Here is a 13239-nt window from a genome sequence, read left to right as displayed (position 1 = left end):
GATTAGCTAGGTTCTTACCTATGATTTCCCTTCAACCCTGACATGACCTAAGCCTCTTTCAAACTTACTGCCACAGTCAGGCACTTTGCTCAGAGCCCTTGGGCTGAAACCTGCATGTATTTCACGATCTACAATGTAGTAATTTATTAGTAGTAATTCTACTTCTCGTCCCTATCCATTAAACAGCATGATGTCTAGTCACACAAATCAGTTAAATGAAAATTTCAACATTTATATAGTTACAGTTTATAGCAAAGATAATGTAACTGACATGTTTTGAATTATGGTTCTGGATGGTTATGTATTTTTTGTAATGTAGTTGCTCACTACCAGAGTAATCTTAGAAACTGGAAATATGAGAATGTCAATTAAAATGGAAAATAATAGTCAAGCAATTCTTTTTTCTCATATCTAGGTATTCAGGATAAATAATTTGATTAAACATAAATAATGTTAAGTTGTCTGAACTTAAGAATTATCTTGAAAGTTGCCACATCACTGAGATATGTTTGACACAAATAATTAAGTTGTTAGGGATTGTGACTTCTTTTATTAAAACATTTTATTTCCATTCCAACTTCTCTAAGGAAAAAATTCTGCTCTCAGGAATTAAAAAAAAAGCATTGCTATCCCATCAGTAACACGATTGGTACCTAAGAACATCAAATGGTAAATCCAGGCATATTAATTACATCATTAAAGTAGCATTTGGTGCACTGCTGAGATACATTACAATAACAATAACCTTTCTGTTAATAGGATTCACTACCAGCATGTAATGCAGAAGCTGCATACAATGAAGATATCTCATTCCACTACCTCATGGCATAAATCAATATAGTCAGAGCAACATAGAGTATTTCCATAAAAATGACATTAAACTATTTGTGTGTGTGTGCATGCATATGTGCGTGTGTGTCTGTGTGGAATGGCGCAATTTGAAGCCAGATAAACTGCTCGAGAGAGAAAGCAGAGTTGCTTGGTTACATCTGCTGAAAACAATCTGTGCTGTGCGTGAGAGCTCATGTCAGCCCCGTAATTACCACAACTGAGATAAAGCCTTGGCTAAATGTCACCTGCTGCTGACACGCACAGGAAGCCAAGCACCGCTAAATGAGTCAGTTACTCTGAGAGTGCTTTGCTCTGCTTGTGGGCTAAATGCATTTGTTGTGCATATAAAAGGAAATATAGATATGTTAAAGGAAAAAAGTTGGAGATACAGATAATGAAAACCTCACCCCAAATCCTCACTGCCCACGCAGAAGTACATTAAGTAAGAAGGTTAAGAGATGCAATCAGCTTGAAGGAGAAAGATTAAAGCATTAATGAGCATTTCTGTGAGATGGGCAGAGCCTTCCACCTTCTACCACAAATTGGTCATTAGTCAGTGCAATGCAATTTCCCACAGTCTACAGTGAGTCCCCAGAGACAGCTGAAGTTCATAATGACAACAGCCAGCCAATAGCACACTGGGACAGTTTGCCTGTGTCTGTGTATAAAGCCCATGGACAAAATGTGTATTTTTAAAAAACCTTAAGTAGCAGGGGGTTTACTGGTGTTTTAATAAATATTTCTGACAAAAGCAGAATTAATAATGTTGGTACGAAGAAAATGCCCTCTGTTTCCTCTGTTTATTTTCTTTTGTCACTTCTTTAAAATATCATCCTTTCCAGTTATAGTATTAATTTAGCTCCTTCGTAATGTGATGCGATTACTAAAAGACTGTCCTTCCTGATCACCTAACACTTAAATGGAAACCTCAGTACCCAGGCAGAGGAACAGGAATGTGGTAAGCACCAACACCCAGAGGGAAGAGTATAGCTAGAACAGCTATTCAGCACCCACATGGATCTGATGATATCAGGATGATGATATGAACTTTGGAGGGGACCTTCATGACTGTCTCTCATTACCCTGGTGAATTTACCAAGTTTCAGGGTATGACCCTTGGTTTTTAGCCTCAGAAATCTTATTTTTAGAATACCACAAGTGGATTTAACTTTTGGGATACACTCTCATGAACTCAGCTTACAATGAACTGCAAAAGTGAATAATACATTAGTACTATGGAGCCTGAGATGATCTGAAAATAGATTACATGAGCAGCCTAATTGTTGTTGAAAGTTGTTTCCTGATGAGTATAGAACCAGAATCAGGGGAGTTAGATGAATTGAATGTTTAATTGCATCCTTCTCACCATTGGGGTGGTCTTGCCAACAGGATGGAAATATTAGAAATCTGCTTACTGTAGCTACCAGCGTCTATTTTCACATTAAGGATGAGGTTGCCCATGGAACCAGAGACTTCGAGCCTATTATTAATATGTCATTTATTGAACTCTTATTCTGTACCAGGCACCTGTCCTAAATGATTTTGATGCTCTGTCTTATTTATTCATCAAAAAGTTCTGCAGGGGGAAATACTGTAATTATCCTAATTTTATAAATAAACTTACCCAAGGTCACACAGTTCAAGCAGCATTTATTTTCATGTTTTACTAACCACTTGTTAATTGACCCACCAATAACCGCTAATTTTAGACAAGTTGAAAAATTATTATCATAATGTAATAAATGGAATTAAATCATAGTTTAAATATTAGTAACCATTTTCTATAATTTAGAATAAGAGTGAGCAAACTGTGTCCCAAGGCCAAATATAACCTGCAGCCTGCTTTTGTAAGACCTGTGAGCGAAGAATGGCTTTTACATTTTTAAATAGTTGCAAAAAAAATAAAAAGAATACGACTTCATGATACATGAAATTTATTGGAAATTCAAATTTCAGTGTCTATAAATAAAGTTTTATTGAAACACAGCCACATACATTAAGTTAGTTGTTGTACACGCTGCTTTTGTGCTACTATGACAGAATTGGGTAGGTGCGATAGAAACCACAAAACCTCAGTCAGAAAATACTTTTTGACCCACAATTTAGAGGGACAAAATATTCTAAAACTTTGATCAGAGTTTGTCTATTGGACCTGATGACAGTGAGCTTAAACTCTAGGTCACATTCCATATTTAGGATAATTTGTTTATTTTTTATTTCTACTAAATCAAGAAAGCCTAATTTGTAGGAGGTTGTTGAGATGGTAACAAGTGTTTGAAAGTTAGAACAGATGGTTATGGATATTTGCATCAAATATGGACCCAGGAATGGTAGAGTGAGTTCTTCCTGAAAAGTACCTCCTGAACTTTTTCAGATGCTCCCAGAAAGAGCATGGACAAGAGTTGTAAGGTTGAGTATTTTTCTCTGGGCATCCAATGGGTGGACACCTACCCTCAGGTTTGGTTGCATTCAGTTCTGCAATGTATTTCATTACATTCTGTGTTATTATTTGGTTTTGGTTTTAAAACTGGCCCAAAATTCATCATAATTTTGTTTCTCCAATGAATGAAAAAATAATCAAATGGGAAAAGTCAGGATCTTGGGGATGAAGCCATTTGCAGCCCTGTTTGGTCTTGATAAAAAAAAAAAAAAAATCCTGGCATCTTATCAAAATTCAAAATTATGCATTTTTTTAGTCCTGAAATGTAGGTTCAGCCCCCGCAAGATACTTAACAGATTGCTGAGGTCTGCTACTTGAGTAAGCTGCGTAACATCATAGAAATGGTCTTTATTGACTTTATCAATTACATGAAGAAATGTTATCACGTCCATTATTTCAAAAATTCATGTGAGAATCTTTCCCTTACCTTTCAGGGAAAGTCTGCTCAATTTCATTGGGAAAAACAGTCTTGTATACATGACTCATTTCTTTACACATCTAAAAGCATATGTACTTGATGACTGTACTGTCATTATATTAATAAATTTTGCTGTTTCCTTTAACAATTAACAGGCAAATTGTTTCAAAATTTAATATAATTTTTAATTATATAGGTAATAGATGAATATATTATCATTTCAAAAATATCAAAACACAAGAAATAAATTTAATGTACCCCTTAACTACTGTATACAGTTCCATTCTCCTCTCTAGAAACAATCATTTCATCAACTCAATGTATAGTTTTCTCAACTTCTTATATGAATTAACATATAGAATTTTTTTGTGTGTTAGGTATGATTTTAGCACAAGTATTGTAATCTATGTATTCTTTTGTAGCTTGCCTTTTTCACTCAATAGCTTATCTCTTACTGTTTAATGCTGTCAAATAAGTCCTGTAATACAGTATTTAGTCATTCTCCTATTGAAAAAACATTGAGATTGCTTTCTTTTTTTGCTATTACAAACATTGCTGTAATAAATATCCTTGTTTATATCCCTCTTGCATATGAAGCAGTGTTTAACTAGAGCTGATACCAAAAAGCAGAACTTCTGGAGGTTTGCACATTTTAAATTTTAATAAATACTATCAAATTGGCCTTCAAAATCTTGTACACATTTACAGTATTGTAAGAATAATGCGAGAGTCCCCATTCCCCAAAATCTTTGACAACATTTTAATTTTTGCAAAGTAGTAGGTGAAAAATTGTATCCTGTTCCTGTCTTATTTTGTTTTTAAGGATATTAAGCATAAAATGCTTTAGTAATATTTGAATTTTTTCTCTTCTCTGAATTGCCTGCTCCTTTATTTTTCCCACTGTCTGTTGGGCTCATTGTTCTTTACTTATGCACTTTATATATTTTCAATATTTTAAATTGAAAACATTGGTTTTCCAGGCAGCACTTCCCTTAACATGAGTAGTGTGTCTCATGTCAAACAGCAGTTTAAATTTTGTTGTCAAATGTATCATTCTTTTCACATTTGTTTTCGCTCCACTTCTTGTTTAAGAACTTCCTTCAACATGTAAAAATATATTTTATTTTCCTGTATGATTTTTACATATTAATCTAACTCGATTTTATTTTTGTAAATGATAGAGATCTAACAATTTTTTCCAAATTGTTAGCAGATTGCTCCAATAAAATTTATCTAGTATTTATCCTTTCCCACTGATTTGAAGCAATACTCTTATTAGACCTTAAATTTCCATATACACATAAGAATTTCAAAACCTGTACTCTGTTCCATTCATTTTCTTGCTATTAACTTGATATTTTTGGTTAATACATCACCATTTTTATTTATATACCTTTATAGTTATTTTTAGAATTTGATAGTGTGAGTCCCTTGCCATTATTTTATTTTTCAAAATAGCCTGGACTAGCTGTTCTTGCACACTCCCTCAATATAATTATAAAATCAGCTAACTAAAGTCAATGGAAAGAACTGAAAGTTTTATTGTGATTTACTTGGATTTAATCATAAAATTTAATAAGAGTTTAAGTATTTTTATACCAGTGATCTTCCCTTCTAAGAACATGGTATATCTCTGAACATTTATTCAGATCTTATTTTGTGTCATTCAGTAAAATTTTGTAGTTTTCCTCATACAAAATCTGTCATTTTATATTTACTCAAACATATTTTAGCTTTTAACGTATACAGAATAAGATATTTTCTACTCTATATTTTTTCTGCTTATTGCTCGTGTAAGTACAAATTTGGCTTTGCATGTTAAGACAATGTCCATATACCTTTGTATCTAAGGGATGATCAGTTTCAGCCTTAGCAGGAGACATGGGCATAGGCTTGTCTAATTGCTTGTTTTTACCCAGGACTTTGACTCTTAAGGCAATGATCCAATCATTTAAGGAAAGTCCAGGAGTTTGTAAAGGAAGCACCAGGTTCAAGCAACTATGGTGCTGTGTGTCAAGTGGGGTTCTGCTGAAACCCTTGGTGCGATTACTCTGTATGTTATCTTGGCTGTGTTCCCCCATCTAGCCGCCCTTAGACACTACACTGCCTCCCATTTAAGCCTGTAATTCTCAGGCATCTCACTGATCCCATGAGCCACCTGTTATCCTTAAAACAAATTGCTTTCCTATTTAAATTTACCATAGTTTATTCTCTTTCTTGCAATCAAGAACACTGGATAGATAGATTTTGGCACAAAGGAATGGGTTTTAGGTGAAAGTCCCTCAGGAAAATGAGGCTATAGAGGATCTGGGATTGGTCTTCTGTTCTGGGTTGGGTCAGGGTCATGAAAACCCCATTAACATCCTGTGATGATACTGTGGAAGCCCTTCTTAGTAGTGGCCAGGAAGTTAATTAAATTATCTAAAAGCAGCCACCTTGAGTGAAGTGCTTATTGAGGTTAAGGTTTGGAGTGACCATGTTGCTGTTGCTATTTAACACTATAAAAAGTATTAGCTCCTTCTAATAATGCTGCACAGCTGAAAGGAGAATAACCAAACTCAAATGCATAAATTCTTGTCACAGGGATGCACTGAAAACAAGAGACTTCCCATGACTCTGTCAACAGGAACTTCCTCTCTGTTAGTTACAGGGCTAAGGTGACTAAACCAAATCAAACTAAAAATAAGATGCAGCATATTGCTGAAACACATTGTTATTTGAATTACAGCCTTACCAGGTCATTTTTGCGAATGTTAGGGTATTGATTAGGTAAGCATAGTCTTCCACAGTTTAGATGGGGATCAATTAGAGTAACTGAAGGACTCTCATCCGCCACTGGGCCTTTATTGATCATTTAAGCATATTTTCCCTTATTTGATGAGGATATCCTCCCTTGCCTGAAGATATTGTATCTCCCTCATCTATGAGAGTTACATTGCAAAATGAGTACAATTCCCCAGATGCCTATTTCCCTCCAAACAACCAATCCTATAGATGGAGTCAGATCCCAACAGGACCCAGGGGACCAGCTGTAAAATCAAATCTGGGAAGAAGTGAGAAACTAACAAAAGAAAAGAATTGCACGACTTCGGTAATTTATAGGAAAAACATCTAAGGACTATAATGTGGGAACGATTTTTAAAGTTTCACATCCAAGAAGAGAGAAACATTTTCCATCGGGCTGAATTTAACTAGTACATACACATACTAGAGTACTGATTCACGGAGCCCTCTGCTTTGCTGGCTGATAGAACACTGGGCACAATGGTGTCCCACACTAAAGGGAATTATCAGAAATTAATTTTTGTAAAAATAAATTTAAAACTATGGATCATTTTATTTAGGCATGGTGAAAATTCTAATTGAAGTCTTTGACTATACACTTCAAGAATACTGAATGAAAAACATTTAGTGAAGTTATTGGCATGAGTGCTTTTGAGAAAGGAAAAGCTATTAGTTTTAGAGAAATTTAGAGGTTATTTACCAAACATTCATTAAAAATTTAAATTAAATCCACACATTATTTTTCTAGTCACCATGAAGATAAATTTCTGTACTTGTTTACTAAAAGGAGCAAAATAATTTTTCTATAATATTTGGAAGTTGGTTTAATGGTTACTTTCCAAGGACTGCTAACTTACTAATTTATAAATAACTTATATTTCTTATAAAAACTACATATCTTAAAATTTACATCATAAAGAATTATGTTTTTTCACTCCTCTATCAGGATAGATTAAATTTGCTCGTTACCTTTGTAAAAATTAACCCACTAAATATGACCTCCCTGACCTGTGGTAATTAATTGAACTAGTATATACTAATAATGCATTCTTTATTCTTGAAAATAAAGTTGATACAAGACTAATAGTTTATAACACCACACAGAATTTTGTTCTTCTATTTTGATGTATTACAGAAGAGAGAATTACCGGGGTGGGTTTATCATGTACCACCTGCTCGCCGCTGAGTAGATCTTGCAGCATTTCCTCCACCCAAGCGTATCTTGATGCGTACAGAGATGGTGACAGCAAAGAGCTGTGTTGGCTCCTCTCTCTACCGTGTTAATGCTGATGGGAACACTGCAATTTAAACGGGCTCCATGACTTTCATGGAAAGGCAATACCCAGAGGATGGCAAAGGCCGAGAAGCAGTTTAGTTAATAGCTAAGTTAATTAAAAGCAAAGAGGACCAGTTACCATAATAGACAGCAAAACCAGTCTGGTAAACTGAATAATCTAAAACACATGAATCTTTAGTAGTACTTAACTGTTTATGGGAAACCTAGATGAAAACAAGCAAGCAATAAAATAGCCACCATGGCCTAATATCAGACTTTCAGATATTCTGAGGCAGATTTTTGGCCTAAGACTACCACTAGTAGATCCAGCTGGACCCCAAACCCATCTTGTGGGTATTTCTCTAGTTTCTGAATTTGGAGCTGGAATCATTTCTGATGCTTTTTGTGCCTTATGTTACTTTCTCTTGGTCCATCTTCTATTTCTTAAAATGCTATTTTTTTTTCTTCTTTCTGTCTTTTCTCTTCCTAAGAGAATGGGTGAGATCTATTGTGACTGGTCAGTGGATGAGATATAGTGGTAATTGAAGGAGCTGGCCTTTTCTACCACTTGTACAGTTAGAAAGAGAGATAGGAGGGTATTTGGAGACAAATGCAGGGGGCAGAATAATGTGATGGAGGTGTCTTGTGGAAATTTACTTCTGATTGCTTCTCTTCTTTCATTGAAACAGGAAGCAAGTTGATGAGCTGAGAGAGAGGATGAGGGAGGAGAATTTAAAAATTTGAGTATAGGGGAGACTACATGGAATTATCTAGGTGAGTGGGAGAGTGAATTATCTGAGGGAATAGAGTAAAACTGCCAGGCAGCATTATGAGCCCATTTAAAGTGATCAGAAATTAAAGTAAGTAAAGTCAGCATGGTTACAATAGTGATGTGTGAGTGTGTGTACGTACTCTGCACGTACGTGTGTATCTGTTTGTTTTCAATCTCGTTCAACTACCTGGGTGCAAGTGTGAAGTAGGCAGAAAATTTAAACTTTCCTAAGGTTTTGGTTTAGCCAAGGGAATAAGATGAGAGAAACTAAAGAAATGAAGGTTTAGGCAATGGAAGGATTTTAATGACTGGTTAGGGTAAACTGCTTGTGTTGAGAAATGAGGAGATGCAGGAGTGAGGGAAAAGGAAAAGGTCACAGAAGCAGTGAATGGTAAGTAAGGATGGGGAGAAAGAATTGTTGGGGTTAGGGTAATAATGTGTGTGACTTGAAAAGATAGGAAAGTTTAGAGAGTGGGAAGACTGAAATTAAGGTTTTGGAAGAGGGGATTTCATGTTTGATTTAGGGTAGGGTCATGGGAAGGAATAATCAGGGTGGGCTGTATGGCAATATCTTTAGATGAGAGGAGATAAGGGATTAGGAGGTCAGAGACCTAAAGGATCATTTGTTTGCCTGATGCAGACACCAGTAATTATGACCAAGGTGACTATACAATTTATTGACCAAATGGGAAGGAACACTTTTGAGAGTAAAATGTGGATCTATTCAAAATTACCGCAGGACAAAAAGTGACATAGAAACCACAGTTATATATGAAGTAGTGCCCGTGAGCCCGTAGATAAAATCTTCATGTGATAAGAAGAGTGACCTTGGGATTATCAGAAGAATGAAGGACAGTGGATAGTCTGATGGATGGGTTTTAAACTGGTGGGTTTTAGTTACTGACATGAACAGTGATAAAGTGTTTGATGAGTATAATGGTGGAAAGGATTTGGTATGAGATATGGAAGGAGTTTGGTCGGAACCTGGTGAATTGTGAGGCTCCTACTTGACTTTTGATCATGAAAGTGTGGAATTTGAGAAGATGCGGGGCACAATCTCTACCCTCTTGCCCTGTTGAGGGTATCTCTGTCCACTAACCATTATCAGCTTTTCCTAGACTAGATGCTTCAAAGACTCACTGGAAACATATGCCCAAACATAAGGAGAAAGAGACAGGAAGAGGAGTTATCTACATAGAGACCTCACGGAAAGGAAATGAGAGTAATCTTTCTTGGGTCAAGGACCTGTCCTGTGGTTCTAACCTGTTATGGCTTAAGGGTTTTTAAAAATTTCTTCATAGTTCAGAGGTATTTCAAAAAAGATTAAAAGATACTCATTTAACTGCCTGAGTGGATTTTCAGGCAAGAATTAGAGAAAATATTGGAAATTCTTTTTTTTTTTTTTTAATTTTTGGCTGCGTCCGGTCTTAGTTGTGGCATGCGGGCTCTTCGTTGCAGCACACGGGCTTCTCTCTAGTTACGGCATGTGGGCTCCAGAGCGTGTGGGCTCTGTAGTTGCAGCACGCAGCCCATCTAATTGAGGCATGCAGGCTCAGTAGTTGTGGCATGTGGGCTTAGTTGCCCCACGGCACGTAGGATCTTAGTTCCCCAACCAGGATCGAACCCGCGTACCCTGCATTGGAAGGCGGATTCTTAACCACTGGACCACCGGGGAAGTCCCTGGAAAATTCACTGAAAATGTGGTTTGTTAATAGCTCATCTTCAAGACTCAAATGAAGACATGAAAATGGGCAAAAATAATAGACAAAAGACATAGCTCACCAAGTTGGTTTTATTTAACTTGTTATAATAACCAGCTTTCAGGAACACAGAATAGCACATAGGGGCTTCCTTTGTCTCCTCCATCATGAACCAAGTACTGGGCCAGGTAAAATTTCCAGTTGTACCGTGGGAAGTACCTTTCTGTCTTGAACACCAGCTTGGCTGATGTTATTGTCTGACGCAGAAGGAGACCTCATTTTTTGGGGAGAAAAAAAAAAAAAAAAAGAAATGAGTGCTGATAATGTACCAGAAATCCTGAAGCAAAACTCTTTTCACTATGTAAATAAGTGAAAATCATTTGCTCTTTGACACCCTATTTCTCTCCATCTTTCATTTCACCCCATGAGGCTCCAGGCATACATTTAGCTATAGAAATAACTTGAGCTACAAATAAGTGTACTTGAAAAAAACCTCTACATCTGTGAAAAACAGCTACAAATAGAATATTAATACATTTATTTAAATTTAAAATCCATTTCAGGTTCTGAAAAGCCTCCAGTTTAGTCACTTTTTGTTCTTTGACAGTGTCTTCATGTTCCAGTCAAATGAAGGAATTGTTCGCTTTGGTCTGTTTGTTTTGAAGAGTAAAGCAAGTAAAGAAATGAGGTTTGAGAAATGATGTGTAAGACATTTTTTGGAACATATTTAACTGCTTATTAAGTGGTGTGATAAATACACATCAAAGGTCATTTTGAAATAGCACTGTCCCCGCTTTGCCTGGATAACTCCTAATTATTCTTCAAATCTCAGGTAGTTGTCATTTCTTCCAGAAGTCCTCTGGAAGTCCCAGGAATAGATGCTTTTCCTGTCACAGCCCTTCTTTTTTTCCTCTCTCACCACACTCATCATCACATTATATTAAAGTTAAGGTTTTTTACATACTCGATGCCATCAATTATACGTGGCCTATGAGGAATGCTCGATAAATGTTGGTTTAATTAAAATGTAGGGAAGGGTCCTCTCACTACTTCTCCTATTGTCTGCACGTAAGTCCTCTTTGTCTTATAGAAGCAGGTATATATTGCAATGGCATTTTTGTGTCTGAAAATCTCAAGGAATCTTCCAGAAGTGTTCTGCTTATAATCAGAAGGCAATTTAAGTGTGAAGAAAACAAAAAGAGTCCACAATATGCTTGTGCTAACATCCAAAGGCAGAGAGTTTTAAAAACCTTTTCTTTCAGCCTCGGAATCCTCTCCAGCAGTGCTTCCTTCTCCATCCTAAAGAACCGTTACGTCCACGTTGCTACGTAGCTTCTTTAGGAAAGTTATACTTCCAGAATGCACTTCTCTTCCTCCTCCATCAAAACTTGTTTCTACTGACAGAACGTTTGGAAAAGATGTAATAGAAAATTCTGTCTAAATTTACTGGGAATTCCCTGGCGGTCCAGTGGTTAGGACTCTGCACTTTCACTGCTGAGGGCACGGGTTCAGTCCCTGCTTGGGGAACAAAGATCCCGCAAGCTGTGCAGCACAGCCAAAAAAAAAAAAAAAAAAAAAGTCACTCACTTTTAACAGGTATGAGGTATGGCTCATCTGCCTTTTCATTAAGACTTTTAATAAAACTCTAGCCTTGGATGAACCACGCAGTCGTCTTTCTCTGTGTCTATACTTGCACAAGAAAGTGCGAATTGGGAATCACCAAAATAAAGCAGGTAGTTTTTACATTCATCACCCCCAGCCTCAAATGGGTCTTCAGATTGCCTGGTGGGTTTATTCAGGTTCTCCACAGCACAGAGCTTGAGGCAAGGATCAGTATGCTGTTCTTGATGAGGACGAAGGTGAAGGTGTGGAAAATGGGAAGTGAGGCATGAACAAATGTGACCGACCACCGTGTGATGCTGCCTCCCTACTTCCTGTGGGCTGTAAAATGACATAGCAGGTCACTTAGCAGCCATGTTCTCCCATCAGGCAGGGAGAATTTGTATAGGTGGTCTTTAAGGATGTTGTGTATTTCAGAGTAGCCCATGGAAGGGTGAAAAGAGGGGAGTGTAACATCTACTTCCTTCTTGTCTCTCATTTCTCATGTTTTTAGGGTGCATTTTCTTGCCCTTTGGTGGACGTGCAGGAAGCTCTACGGTATAGCATTTTACTCAGGGCCAGAGTGGAAGGGTAGCTTGGTATGGATAGGCTCAGTATGTGGGATGGGGAGCCCTATGGGCGCAGCACGCCAACTCAGAATCCACCCTGGGAAGCTTGCCAAAGACAACAGTGGTGGCTTTGGCATGATACAGGAGGGAGGCAGTCTTTTCTCAAAAAAGTAACAATCAAGGGAATTTAAGGAAGGTACGGTGGCATTGTGATGTGTTAACTTGGCTAGGTTGAATACGTTTCCCAGATTTCTTCTTCCTGTACGTTTCCTTGTAGGTGGGTCACCAAGGACATTTTTACACGAGATATAAAAGACAAAAGTGAAGCACGACTGTTTGATTTTTGACCTTCAGAAGGTTGATGCAGGAGCTTTTATAGCCCACATGTATTGGTGCTCATCTGCTGGCTTAACTCACTGCATGAAAGTGTCCTACTTTCCTATGGATTTTCCTTCACTTTCATTCCTGGGCTAAGTGTGTGTTTAGTTCCATGATGAAAGGTGCCAGCTTCCCCTCAAGGATACTTACTCCATCAAGGTTGGATTTTAGTTTGTCCTCACGGGTTCTAGTTTCTTACTGCTCTTCTCATTTTGCACCTATCTTCCTTCTCTCCCGCCTGCCCTCAAGTTCCAACGTCAGACAAGAAGACACCAGTGACTGTTGCACCACTGTCCACAACTACATAAGATCAAATACTACCTAGAAGTTATTTCTTTGTGAAACCCTGACTGATGCAGAGGGGAACAAGGTTTTTGTACACTATGGTCTACCACTTATACCTTCACGAGCCTCTTATGTCCTCCATTATATCCAGGTCCCTTAAATTTTTTATGTATGAGACTGGAGATGC

Source organism: Eschrichtius robustus, chromosome 2, assembly GCF_028021215.1.
Source record: "Eschrichtius robustus isolate mEscRob2 chromosome 2, mEscRob2.pri, whole genome shotgun sequence".
Lineage (NCBI taxonomy): Eukaryota > Metazoa > Chordata > Mammalia > Artiodactyla > Eschrichtiidae > Eschrichtius > Eschrichtius robustus.
The sequence above is the reverse complement of the archived record's forward strand: the minus strand, read 5'-3'. Positions refer to the sequence as shown.